Here is a 12836-nt window from a genome sequence, read left to right on the forward strand (position 1 = left end):
GGCAACCTTGCAGGCATATAACAGGAAGGTGGATGATGCCGATTATGCAACAGTGTTTTTTTCTTCTTTAGAAAAGTTTACAAAAAAGGTACCAGTCATGGCAGGTCATTTAGGCCAACTAAGGGCTGTGATATTAGACACCATTGGTGTGCCGAATTATTATTTTTGTTCTCACAATCCTAAGCCTCAGATGTGAGGGGCACTAGCCCCTCACATGTCCAGCTTTTGGTGTGTGCACAAACTTTGTACTACACTAACATTAAATGCCATTGACAATGAATGGACAATTTTGAGTGTTCATGTAAACACAAACATTGAACACACACACACAAACTATAGTATCCTAATTAGCCACAAAACCGCATGAGGCAAACATCATGTAAAATAATTAAATAATGGATCAGAATGGCCCAGTGTTCATTAAGCCCATATGTGCAGTGTTCATATGGGTAATCAAGTGTTGAATAAACGCTCTAAACATGTACTGCACTGGAAAAAGTCCTCTGAAAATGAGCCATGTTTTAGCCTGTGGGTATTCTGTATAGATGCTTTGATGGTAGGCCGCGGCGCATGTACAGTTAGCAGTGCATCATGTAACATGAACTCTCTTTGAAAGTGATAGAAAACTATTTTTACTGCAATATAATTGGAGGAAAAGTATCACTGCTTTAATTATGGAATGTTAAAGAATGTTACAGTACTGTACATAATAATTTATACATTGGGTTTCATTGGGTTTCTCTCCCCCCCCGCCCCCCCCCCCCCCCCCCCCATGTTTCAGATGGGAGGGGGGGGCACGACAACAATTGGGCACCACTGACATAGCAACATACGTTTTTCAGAAAACTGATTTAGAAGAGATTTTTTGAATCAGCCTCAGGTCTTAACTGGTTAAGTAATTTGGAATGCTCTTCAATGCTAATGGAAGAGAATAACAGTGTTGCTGTCAGCTTAAGGCTTAATGTCTATGTATGGGCTCCCAGTTGGACCCTTTTTCAGTTGTAGAATGCTAACCTTTTCTTGGCTGCCTCTATAAGTAAACTGAGAACACTAAAGATTTAGCCTCAGTGATTTACTCGACTTAAAGGAGAATTCCATGCTAGAAGGCTTTCTTACCTTTATTTGTAGTTACATCCCCACCGAAGAGGTCCAGGTGTTATTTTGTGCAAAAGCGCATTATTGGCTATATTTCCCCTACCATAAGCCCTCAATGAATTGAATTGCATTGAATTGAATGGGGCTATAGGGGTGTTGCTAATTCGCTTATTTCCATCGCTAAATAAATACAAATAAATTGTATCCTCTCTTCATGTAAATAGTATCCTAAGCGTGTTAAAAGTGTTAAAAATGTAAAACGTAAAAAATATGTTTTCACATTTTTAGAGCATATGGTGGTCATCATATGGGCATACCTAATACCTATGACAAAACAATGGGAACATTTTAGGGATGCACCGAAAATTCGGCCACCGAAAATATTCGGCCGAAAATGGCTAAAAATGTATTTTCGGCCTATTCGGTTTCGGCTCAAATAAGCCGAAAAATATCACCGAATAGTAGTAGTGGTCCTAAAGTTGTGAATCGATATAATTCAACTAAACTGCGGGAAAAACACAGATGTACAAGCCCAAAGTGCTGTGCATTGCGACGGGTAGATAACTTGTAGATCTGCTACTTCCAGCGCAGGAAGGGCGCATGCTTATGACGCTCTTTAAGACAGTCACTCACACAACAACAACACACGCAGCAGTCAGCAGACGGAATGCACAGACAGATCCGAGTCCGACACAACTTTACTGCACACATCTGTGCTTTCATTCACGCTTCCATAGCCTTTTAAATCTTATTTCCCATCCACGGGCACAAGCAAAGTGATATCAGCAGCTGCCTTCCACCCGATCTGGATGGTGGTGGTGTTGTCTGACGAGGGTAGCTACTAGCTAGCATGGGAGCTAACATTAGTTTAGCTCTGGTCCATATCGTTAGAAGGAGTCCTCCTTAATAACACTATAGTACTTTCCATCCGTATTCCGTTCCCCAACTAAACCCCTCACACTCGATGCTGCGTTTACACGGGCAGATACAAAGACGAATGGGAATATCATTTGGAGCAGCTACACGTCTTTGCATCAACATGTTGCTGGTTTCCATTATAAATGAATGATAGAATATCCTTGCGTCTGCCCGTGTTTAGTTTCACTGTCAGGCAGACCTGTCGAAACTATGCACTTCTCAAAGACATGCCAAGTTCAAACCCACCTCTTGAATATTACTTTCCCCAGCTATCTCATTCCACTTTCATTTAGTTTATTCCATAGTCTTAGTTTTTCCCTAATAAAGTTGTTTTTTATTTGTTTTCTCATGTTCCCCTTGAAAAGCAGCTTTAAGTACTCAGAGAAGCATTATATAAATAATATTATTATCACTATTATTATTACTACTTGTTTTATTGCCTATGATTATGTAGGAAAAAAAAGCTCACTGCTCAGGTCAAATAGGCCTATTGATATGCGATTAAAATGAGATTAATTAATCACAAAGCCTCCAATTAATTAGATGTTTTTTTAATGGACCCATAAGTGTTTATTATTTAAGTTAGGTTTTGCCATAATCATGTCTTTTGCCATAATCAGGTAGCTTTACAACAAAGATGTATTCGGCTATTCGGTATTCGGTTTTCGGCCAACTGTTTCCTATATTCGGTATTCGGTTTCGGCCAAGAATTTCCCTTTCGGTGCATCCCTAGAACATTTCCATTTACTATTTTTATATCAAACTTCCTTTCAAACGTGATGACGCGTAGAGTCCCGCATGAATAAAAATGAATGTTGATTTAATTCACCTGATTCCCATTGCTGCAAGTTTCTCCAAACTCCATGTTGATTACAAAACTACTCTGTTTTTAATCTCATTCACGATGACATCCAGACAGTATTACTCATTTTAAACGTAATCAACACGATAAAATATGTATGTGAAAACATCTTAGCTTAGAAATAAGCCACGTAGTAGCAAAATTCACTTTGCTGGTCGTCTGTCTGTCAAAACTCACTTTGCTGGCCGTCTCTCTGTCTTGTAAACAAAAGGCTCCCCTGCTGTGATTGGCCAGTAGTCACTGTGATTGACATTTCTCGTTTTTGCAACTACGCCTAACCCTAAACCTAACCTCAGTAAAACTATGCTTAAACCTAACTTTAACCCAAACCCTAGGCAGTGGCTCAGGGGTAGAGCCCTAACCCTAGGCGGGCGGCAGTGGCTCAGGGGTAGAGAGTGGCTGGATGGAAACCACAAGGTTTCCAGTTCGAACCCGGCTCCCCCAGAGTTAGTGTCGAAGTGTCCTTGAGCAAGACACTGAACCCCTAATTGCTCCTGATGTGCTGGTTTCTGATTGGTTCAGAAACACAAAGCCTTCCGACTTCCGACACGGATCCCCATTTGAAAATATATGCCAAAGAGAAGAGAAGAAGAGAAGACCCCCAGTTTGATATGCAACAGGCTACGGACCCCCATTTAATGGCATTTCTATCTCTGAGACCCCAATTTAGGGTTACAGACGCATAAGGGTCCATTTGGTTCCAAACTATCATTTAGCTGGGGACTCCCTGAGACTCCCTAAAGCATTAGAAGACCCATAACAGTCACCAGAAGAAATAATGTGTTTTCAGTGACAGTGAGTCTAATGTGCATGCAGGTTAAAATGGACAGTTACAATGGGTTTAAATAAGAAGGCACGTGACAAATATCAAATATCTGTTTAATAAGTGTTTATATCCCTTTAAGCCTATAGAACGTGTTTCTGTATATTTTGTTTGTTGTGAGCATGTATCGTATTGTGTTTTATGTCGTGCTTCAAACTTATTTTCTCACTTGGGAGCATAAAAGCTTTGAACTTGAATGACTATTAGCACATGAACAATGTCACTTTTAAATGGAAACTTTTTAATTAATTAGTTATTGCCACCTCAGGCCTTGAAAGCATTGGGTCATTTGGAACAGTCATTGAGAACATTTAGCTTGAGGTGTCCATTATATGGGAAGATAATGTAGTCCCTCCAGTTAGTGAGAATTGGAGGTTATATCTGAAACATTTTATGTACTTCTTGCCCTATTCTTTTACTAGCACTTAAAATAATATAAGTTGATTCTTCATTATCACACAAACCGTTTCTGACCGTTTCATGAGGAGCAGGTTTCTCTCTCTTTAAGTGGCAATATGGTGCTATTGTTTTTACTGACTGTTAAACTACACACACACACACACACACACACACACACACACACACACACACACACACACACAACGGTACAGTACAGCCTGCTACAGCACAGTACGGTACAGTACAGTCTGCTACAGCACAGTACAGCATGGTACAGTACAGTATTGTACAGCACAGTACAGTACGGCACAGTACGGCACAGTACAGTGTTGTTTTTGGCAGCATATTTAGATTTTAGTTTTAGTCATAGTCTCTTGAATAGTTAATTTAGTTTTAGTCACATTTTAGTCACCTGGAATGGTTTAGTCTTAGTCTAGTTTTAGTCGACTAAATATCATTAGAGTTTAGTCGACTATTTTTACTTTTCAACTTAAAATTTATTTATTTCGATGGAACTGTTTCTATTAAACGATCAAACGTTTTGGCACAATAATGACTCCATAGCCAGCCCAGGACTGTCTTCATTATGCCTTAACGATCCAGTCAACTGATGAGCTCCTTGTAAATGGGTAATTATTCAACTCCTTAACGAACTTGATTTCCTTCCGTCATGTAATTGACTAGTTTCTACTCAAGAGCTTGAGGGCTCACCAAATACCAAGACACTTTATCACCGGACCCTGCTTCCACTGCTGTTCTCACTGGCATACAGAGAAACACATGATTAAAAATAGCCCTTACTTGCACACACGTGCTAATTGTGTCAACATTAATCTGGTCCTGATTCAGTGATTGATAAAGTGTTCACAGGAGTAATACATTACAGAATCCCATATATCAGATAAAGCTTTTGTCTTTGTTGAAGTATTTGTACAAAGAGGCCTGTTCCCTTTGAAAGCTCTAGGGACCAGTGTATGTGGCCAGTAATCTACTCACGTCTGCTGGCATATTCAATAATATGATTCTCTCCCAACCATAAAGAATTGATAACACCCATTTCAACCTAGCAAGGGGTATAGTGTTCTATCACGGTGACATCAATACCACCTTAGAAGAAAATAGGACACCATTTGCCAAATTTCTCCCACTCATACTGTATACCACACACACACACACACACACACACACACACACACACACACACACACACACACACACACACACACACACACACACACACACACACACACACACACTCTCAACCTCACAACGACATTATGTTTCTTCTGTCTTGCTCTCCCTCTCCACCACCAGCTGTTTCCAATCACACTAGCATTCTAGAATGAAGAGAATTGATAATTGGCAATGAGCATATAAACATATCCATGGCTGCCAGTGTGTGAGGAGTGTAATTGAAAACAGTTTGACTCAAATTGGTTTATTTCTTTGTTGTCATTCTCTGCCCTCTAGGATGTGAGCCTGCAATGACTGCTGGCATTCACTGAGCCAGTCGGGCTCATTCACTTTAGATGGTGCTGCTGTGCACAGTGAGCAGTGGTGCTGTCCTAGGTTCTGATCCCAGAAGCAGAAGGAGAAAGAAAGGAGAGGGCACAGAACAATGTGCACTGTCCATGGTGCTGGAGTCCCTATAGCCGTTTGTTGAGAATGCAGATGTTACAAGTTACATGCACTTAACATGGAAACTCTGGTTAAACTTTTTGTGTACTAATATTTTTCACATTTGTCACAGGAGGGGTCAAGTGCTTTAACTGAGTTAGTTGAGTTGAGTAGATGATGTTTGATAATTATGGTTAGAAATGTGTATGCCATGTACCACCTTGAATTGAAATGATAGTATTTATATTTATATGCATGGTCCCTCATGATGGTGCTTTAAAGTCAGTGTGTAAATGAGAGCATTTTGACGTGGGTCAGGAGACATAGTAAAGTTTTATGTAGACTTTAGAGGTGTGTAGAGGTGATATTTGCCCGGTTTGAAATGCATAATATGTTTGGTCTTATTTTGACACTGATTGTCAAGAGCCTTTTCTGCCCTGCTTCCCACAGCTGTAATTGAAAAAATAACCCGAAACAAAAAGAAACTGAGGTGTCTCTGTCTATCACAACAACCCGAGAGACAGAAGAAAGCCAAGACAGATTAATTAAATTCTTTCTCTTGTTGCCTTCCCTTTGTTTTTGCTTTTCTCTCTTCTCTTTTGTGTGTGTGTGTGTGTGTGTGTGTGTGTGTGTGTGTGTGTGTGTGTGTGTGTGTGTGTGTGTGTGTGTGTGTGCGCGCGCGCACGTGGGCAGTGCACACTCCAAACTGAATTGTCTCTTTGTTCCCCTGAATCTAATAAGAGCCTGATTGCTTTTCCTAATCATCCTGTTTATTCCTGCTGCCGGGCCAGCCCCTCTTATTGGTGTAATTAATTTCAAAGATAACTTGTCCTCCGTTAGGATTGGAAATGGCGCAAGATAAGAGGATGTCAGGGATGGGCAGAAGGGGGAGGGGGGAATGTCGAAGAGTAAGTGGGGCGGAGTTTTGCGTAAACGTGTGTGCAGTTCGCAAGCATGCGAGTGAGTTCATGCAGCCTTGTATGCGTGTAAGCTACTGTAATTGACAGAAAAGACAGCGAAGGCCGACTCCATCTGTTGCTCTCTAATGCTTAATGCTCCCCTATTCCTTTTGTTCGAGAATAATAGAGAATTCTGTACTTTCCAAGGTCTCAATCTATATCTCTATCTCCCCAGCTGAGTCAATGTGTACCTTGGTCTGAAATAGAGCATACTCAAGTGGGACTCTTTGTATTCACAGAGAGATCATCAGCTAAATAGGAACTAAATAGGTAATTTTCTCTCTTGCCCCTCCTGGCCCATTTTTCAGAACACAGACACTGAAGTGGTGAAAAATACAGTATTAAAGAAGGGTTTGATTAATATTCTGGAAGAATGATGCCCCTCCAGGGATTTGGACCCAGTCTCTTTCATTTCGCACTACTCCACTTACAGTGTATGCATGTTTCCATTACGTGGGAAGCGGGGATTGAACCCGGGGCTCCCACTCGCCAGACCAACTCGCAACCCATTGTGCCAATAGGGCTGAGCCCGATTGGCAGGGCTGTTGCGGGCTGGGTCTTGGCTGGGGGCTACACATGCAAGCGCACACACACACTCACTCACACGCCACGCATGTGTGACCTAAACGAGTTAGTGGTGGGTTAGGATTGGGGTTACTGTTAGGGTAAGGAGAAATGGAATAAATGTACATGCACAAATGTAGCCTACCTGGGAGACAATTTGCTCAGTAGTGTGTGTGTGTGTGTGTGTGTGTGTGTGTGTGTGTGTGTGTGTGTGTGTGTGTGTGTGTGTGTGTGTGTGTGTGTGTGTGTGTGTGTGTGTGTGTATATTTCACCCATTTCCAACCTTATCTCCATATAATTTTGACATTTACCACAAATATCCAGTCATCCTCTGATGCAAACCTCTCTCTCTCTCTCTCTCTCTCTCTCCAGAGTGACTTACAGTAAGCAAGAACAAAACATGGTAATACATCAAATACATACAAAATTGACAAAAAATTGACAAAATTGACAAAAATCACATTTTTACATAAAAAATCTAAAAGTCATCAAGATTCATACGTAAATTATGAACTAGTGGCAGCCTTCACATAATAATATTCAATAATTATATTTTGTTCCAATTCCCATTTATACTTAATGTACCATGTGTTTTGAGAAATATCATCCAGCGCTTTATATAAATTAGAAACATGTTTTTTAGTTGGAATTGTTTTTTCTGCAATACCAGTGAAGTATACCTCAATGTCGTTTGGGTTCTTACTAACCAGCTCTCTCTATTTCTATAATCTGTGATATATGTCTTATTTGGAAATACCTAAATAAATCACTTGAAGGGAGTTTAAATTGCGTCTGGAGTTGAGCAAAGGATTTAAAAATCGTTCCGTCAAATAACTGATGTATGGTTTTAAGACCCCTCTCAGCCCATCGACTGAATCCAGTATCACTTATGGATGGAGAGAAATCAATATTACCCACTATTGGCATTGCCCTTGAAACTGACCCTGATCCCCAGTGTTTTCCTAACTGCTTCCAACACCTTTAATGTATGCTTTATCCATTCATTTCCTATTTTAATTTTGTTTTTATCAATTGTTTTTTTACACCCCTTTAATTGTCTCCACCAGGCCGAAGGCATGGGGGGAGAGTATGTTTTGCACTCCGTCCGTCCGTCCGTGTGTCCGTCCGTGTGTCCGTGTGTGTGTCCGTGAGCAGCTAATCTCCGGCACCGTTAACCCGGTCGATGCCAAATTTTGCACACACACTCCCTGGATGCCAACGATGAACCAAAATTTCCAGAACGGCCTGTTATAGCGCCACCAAGAGGCCGCTTTGTGCAAAACAAGTTTTTGCACAGTACACCTACAGATTTTGTCCAAACGTCGCGCAAATTGGTACACAGTCTCTCTAGAGCCATTCAACGAAACGGGTCTTTCAGATTTTCTCAGACTCCATCCTGCTTCTCGTACAGTGAGGACGCTTCGTTTCGCCGCTCTCGCCTATGCTTGCATTCCTCAACTGATATCCTTGCTTTATTTTATTTTTTTATCTCTACAAGTGGATCCTAGATACTTGTAAACCGATGGGACTGTTTTTGTTCTTTAGATAGAAGTTTCTGCCTACTTCAAAATACCCTTTTTTTACCTTCTGTGACTGGGTACGTGGCACATAGCTAGCTATATAGCTAACTAGCTCTGGACACTTGGCAAATAGCCATGCCCCCAACAATCTCTTCAGAGGACTTTCAGAAGCTGCTTCAAAAGATTGCATTGCTGGAAACGGAATTACACCTCTTAAGAGTGAATCTGGGAGTAAAACATGGGAAAGAAAACCACACGCAGAATAAGACATTAGTCTGGAATACTCTCGGCGCGAAGCCAAAGGACACGAAAGGTCGACAAGCTGTGAGTATCTCAACTACATCCACTGTGATCACTAACAGAGATAACATGAAACGACGGCTAAGTGGGAGGACTCGGAGCCCTGATAAGACCAGCTGGCATTCGCTCCCAGCCCGACCCAAAACCACCCCCCCGCAGTGGAAAAGTGTGAAAGGCAATTCAAAATTCACACCTCCCCAAAGGGAAAATATGCGGCTGACCAACAGATTTAGCCCTCTGCTGAATGTTGCTGACTCAAATGGTCCATCAGATAACCGTGTTAACGCCACTCCGAGCAGGGTAGCTAATGGAGAGCAAATTATTGAATGTCTGATTGTCGGCGATCAGACTGTAAAATATGTTAAAAGCAACAAAAAGAGAAAAGCTAAAGTACTATGCTTTCCCAATGACACTATCTCTGATATGGAGGACAGAATTGAAAAGATTGTTGATGCACACCCCATGGTAAAAACGCTGATACTGCACATCGGTGCACGTGATGCGGAAAAACGAGAAGAAGGCAACCTAAAAAAGGATTTCAAAGCCCTACTGTTCACTCTGAGTGAATATAGTGATATTGACTTCTGGATTAGTGGGCCTCTGCCTCCGATGGCAGGGTGTGAGCGTTTTAGTAGATTGTTTGCATTCAACGAATGGCTCTCAAAGGCATGCACAGAAGAAACACCCACGCAAAAATAATTCAATTTTATTGACAATTTCAATTTTTTCTGGGACAGAAGGCATCTTTTTATAGACGCAACACACCTAAACAAGTTGGGTGTTAAATTATTTTTCACCAACATCTTTCAAAACATGAATCATCCCTGTCAACTCTCCAAACTGGCCAGAAACGTGTTGCGCTACAACATGAATTCCAAGGACAGAGCAGAGTCTAGAGATAGCGCCCAAGCCACAACAGATAATATTTTGGCAATGGTTGCCATGCAGCCAAAAACAAGGAATGTCACAGATGGTGAACCCCCTGGCGGAGGAAAACGCACAGAGCGTGAAGTCACAGCGCCCCCTGCTGGAGGAAAACGCACAGAGCGTGGAGTCACAGCGCCCCCTGGTGGAGGAAAACGCACAGAGCGTGGAGTCACAGCGCCCCCTGGTGGAGAGAAACGCACAGAGCGTGGGGTCACAGCGCCCCCTGCTGGAGAGAAACGCACAGAGCATGGAGTCACAGCGCCCCCTGGTGGAGAGAAACGCACAGAGCGTGGGGTCACAGCGCCCCCTGCTGGAGGAAAACGCACAGAGCGTGGAGTCACAGCGCCCCCTGGTGGAGGAAAACGCACAGAGCGTGGAGTCACAGCGGCCCCTGCTGGAGGAAAACGCACAGAGCGTGGAGTCACAGCGCCCCCTGCCGGAGGAAAACGCACAGAGCGTGGAGTCACAGCGCCCCCTGCTGGAGGAAAACGCACAGAGCGTGGAATCACAGCGCCCCCTGGTGGAGAGAAACGCACAGAGCGTGGGGTCACAGCGCCCCCTGGTGGAGAGAAACTCACAGAGCGTGAAGTCACAGCGCCCCCTGGTGGAGGAAAACTCACAGAGCATGATGTCACAGCGTCCCCTGGTGGAGAAGAAATCTCAGAGCATGATGTCACAGCGTCCCCTGGTGGAGAAGAAATCTCAGAGCATGAAGTCACAGCGTCCCCTGGTGGAGAAGAAATCTCAGAGCATGATGTCACAGCGTCCCCTGGTGGAGAAGAAATCTCAGAGCATGAAGTCACAGCATCCCCTGGTGGAGAAGAAATCTCAGAGCATGATGTCACAGCGTCCCCTGGTGGAGAAGAAATCTCAGAGCATGATGTCACAGCATCCCCTGTTGGAGAAGAAATCTCAGAGCATGATGTCACAGCGTCCCCTGGTGGAGAAGAAATCTCAGAGCATGAAGTCACAGCGTCCCCTGGTGGAGAAGAAATCTCAGAGCATGATGTCACAGCGTCCCCTGGTGGAGACGAAATCTCAGAGCATGAAGTCACAGCATCCCCTGGTGGAGAAGAAATCTCAGAGCATGATGTCACAGCGTCCCCTGGTGGAGAAGAAATCTCAGAGCATGATGTCACAGCATCCCCTGTTGGAGAAGAAATCTCAGAGCATGATGTCACAGCGTCCCCTGGTGGAGAAGAAATCTCAGAGCATGAAGTCACAGCGTCCCCTGGTGGAGAAGAAATCTCAGAGCATGAAGTCACAGCGTCCCCTGGTGGAGAAGAAATCTCAGAGCATGAAGTCACAGCGTCCCCTGGTGGAGAAGAAATCTCAGAGCATGAAGTCACAACGTCCCCTGGTGGAGAAGAAATCACAGAGCATGAAGTCACAGCGTCAATCACTGCACAGGTTGAGGTTCACAACATCTCTACTGTTATTTCAAATAGAGTGTCCAACACAAGGAGTGGTCTGGAGAGAGAATGCTGTTTGGTTACTGTACCTCTCAGGCATCACAGCCCCCAAAAATGTGATAACAAGCTTAACCTTGCCTTGTTTAACATCAGGTCACTAACAAATAAGTCCTCCTCTGTAAATGATATAATCTGTAAAGAGAAGCTAGATATAATCTTTCTAACAGAGACATGGCTTGGCTCGGATGGAGCTGTTCTCCTAGCGCCAGCCTGTCCCGCAAACTACAGTTTCATTCACTCTGTACGCGAAGCTAAGAAAGGAGGTGGACTGGCAATAATTTTTTCAGACACGTTAAAATTCAAGGCTTTGACCCTTGGCAGCTTTACATCCTTTGAATACCAGGCCACTATACTACATGGTCAATCCTCTATGCCAATGATTAGCATTTATCGCCCGCCAAAATGCAGTAAAGCAACATTTCTAACAGAAATATCAGAACTTTTATTTATCTGCTCCACGAACTATGACAGAACTCTTATCTCAGGTGATCTTAATCTTCACCTGGATGATGCTACAGATGCTGTGGCTATGGGTTTCTTAGAGTTATTGCACTCCTTTGAGTTTATCCAACATGTTGTTGGGCCTACACATAAACATGGGCACACTCTGGACCTGGTGATTTCTAGAGGGCTGAACATCACTGTGGAAAGGACTATTGAAAGGCCTGAGCTATCAGACCACTATTTGCTGTGTTTTAATATGACTGTCTCTGATCTAGAGAAAAACATCACTTCTGCAGCCGACGAGTTCTCTCGTCATCTGGGCCCCCCCCTGCCCGATACTCCCCCAGTGAATGATATGGTTCAAATTTTTAATCTTAAACTAGAGTCAGCTCTTGATATAGTGGCTCCCATGAAAACAAAAAAGAAACATAACACCAGAGTAACACCCTGGATAAACGAGCATACACGCTCACTGAAGCAAGAATGTCGTAGAGCTGAGCGAGCTTGAGAAAAAATAAACTCACCATCCACCTAGAGATTCTTAAAAAGTCAACAGTCGCCTATAACAAAGCCCTGCGTCTAGCAAGGCAGGCTTATTTCTCTGGCATTATTAATGAGAACAAGAAAAATGCCAGAGTCCTATTCTCTACCATTGAACGACTTTTAAACCCCCCCCAGTCCTACAAGCAGTCATTCCCGGCCTCTAAAGCTAAGTGTAATGAGTTTGCATGCTTTTTTGACAACAACATTTTTAAAGATGGAGTGCCACAATTTTTGTATTTTTCCAGCTTTTCATGTGTCTATGGGGTGACAGTACTTCATTAGACACCCTGGAGTCGTTTTTATGTCCAATGGTGTAATAACTTTGTATTTAGGGTTTCTTCCTGGAGGCTGAACCCTTGACGGTCAAACGGGCCAATGAAGTAAACACGGATA

Source organism: Protomyctophum parallelum (assembly GCF_964188405.1).
Source record: "Protomyctophum parallelum genome assembly, chromosome: 16".
Taxonomy (NCBI): domain Eukaryota; kingdom Metazoa; phylum Chordata; class Actinopteri; order Myctophiformes; family Myctophidae; genus Protomyctophum; species Protomyctophum parallelum.